The sequence below is a fragment of the Salvelinus namaycush genome, unplaced genomic scaffold (assembly GCF_016432855.1).
Source record: "Salvelinus namaycush isolate Seneca unplaced genomic scaffold, SaNama_1.0 Scaffold154, whole genome shotgun sequence".
Taxonomy (NCBI): domain Eukaryota; kingdom Metazoa; phylum Chordata; class Actinopteri; order Salmoniformes; family Salmonidae; genus Salvelinus; species Salvelinus namaycush.
The window spans coordinates 80,698-82,515 of record NW_024058275.1 but is presented as its reverse complement, the minus strand read 5'-3'; the positions used below and the strand labels follow the sequence as shown (position 1 = coordinate 82,515).

Sequence of the window (1,818 nt, the reverse complement as noted above, 5' to 3'; positions counted from 1 at the left end):
GTTCTTCACTCTCACGGTTGAAACAAAATTAGCGCATAAAATCTTTACCAAACGTGATAATACATAATACCTTGATGTCATCCTGATGGCCTCAGAGATAAAATGTAGCCTAGTTTTGTTTGATCAAATCATTTTTATATTAAAATGTAGGAACTGGGTTCTACAGTTTGAACCCCTGACGTCTCTGAAGTCCAAATTCAATCCCTCCTTATACATATTTAATGTTATCTTATATATATTAAAAGCACGATCATTATTTCAAATTAATTATCAACACAGTAATAGGTTTTGGTAAATGTCTATAAAAACTTAATTCATAATAAAATATAAAATCTAGAGGTAAAAATACCTTGTTCATTTTGATAGTGGTGATAGTAGTGACTGAGTAAGCCTAATTGTAAAAGTAAGCCTCAAAAGTGGCATGTTTATTATGAGGAGGAAACATTTAGGCAGCCAGGTCCACAGCCGCTCTGGCCTAGCTCTCACTGCAGTCCAGTGCGATGGATGGACATCTTTGAAGTTTGTCCTCTAGTAATTTAGGAGGGCAACTTTATGAAGGCTTCTTCACAAAGGCCTTATCATACAACGCTCTACAAGGGAAAAAAATGCATAGGCTACTTTTATTGTTCACATTATTTTCGTAGGCGATGTATTGAAGTCAAGTGGTTCAACATTGAAATGCAGCTTGCTGTACCACACAGGACAGCCAGGAAAAAGCGACGGTCGGTGGAACTCTGGCGCCACCAAGTGGACAATTGCTTCAGTTCAGTTGTGGCAGCAGTGCTACCGGATATATTTGATACAAGATCAAATGTTATGTCAATATTATTATCTCCAAATTGTTCCCCCCACCCGTAATATATTATTATTCCAATGTAGCTGTTGATCTGGTTTTAATTTAACAAAGCTTCCTCTCATTTCTGATTGGAGGGCGGATGACCACGTGACATTAGAACCTACAAATGTGTTACAGTCAAACGTGGTCATTCCTGACGTTGATCAACTCCCAATCCATGCCACCTTTTATTTCAAGCGTTGTCCTTTTCGTGGTAAAAAAAGAAAAGCATACAGAGCTCATTTTGGTGTGTCCGCTGTCGAATTTGACGTGTCGGAGAACGGCCACTTCCTCCCGAAACCATTGTGGGTATCGCTTCTCGGCCTTTTGGCTAAGATCAAGTGTAGTATCTGTTCTTATCAGTTTAATATCTGATACGTCCCCTATCTGGGGACCATATATTAAATTGATTTTTGGAACAGGGAGATGGAATAGGGGCTTGCTCCGTCCACTCCACGCATCGACCTGGTATTGCAGTACCTCCAGGAACGGTGCACCCCCTTTCATTGTAAATAGAAATCAGACAGAGTCAACGGAGTTGCTTCGTTGGTCTATATTGTATTTTCACTTTGAGCAACTTCAGTTCAATGTCAGTGATGGCTAGATAGCGCTGGTTAAATCGCTCACCGTTATATTGACTACGATAGCCGCTGTGAATGGGCTGCGTTCATCTTCTATTCAAACATTTTTCTTCACGGGATACAGGGCACAGTGAAATGCTTACTTGCAAACTTTCCTCAACAGTGCAATCAATAGCCATGATCAAAAATATACACAAATAGCTAAGTAATAAAGTAGTTCAAACATTTTTTTGTTATGATTGGAAATATATACAGTAGAAGACTATACAGAATAAACTATGAAATGTGCTCAAGCCATGTACTGGTAACATGGACTGTCTCACAAGCAACTGTCTGTATGTATTCGTTTCTCTCAATCACCTACAAGCAGTTCTTTGGAACAATGTTGTCGATTTTCAAAAC

General features: G+C 39.1%; 1 non-coding gene across 1 annotated transcript; it reads left to right on the top strand.

Annotated features, from left to right (window-relative positions):
* Positions 1-1,146: 1,146 nt before the first annotated feature.
* On the top strand, positions 1,147-1,337 carry LOC120037004. The gene has a single exon (XR_005474722.1). It is a non-coding gene; the product is annotated as a U2 spliceosomal RNA (small nuclear RNA).
* The last annotated feature ends 481 nt before the right edge of the window (positions 1,338-1,818 follow it).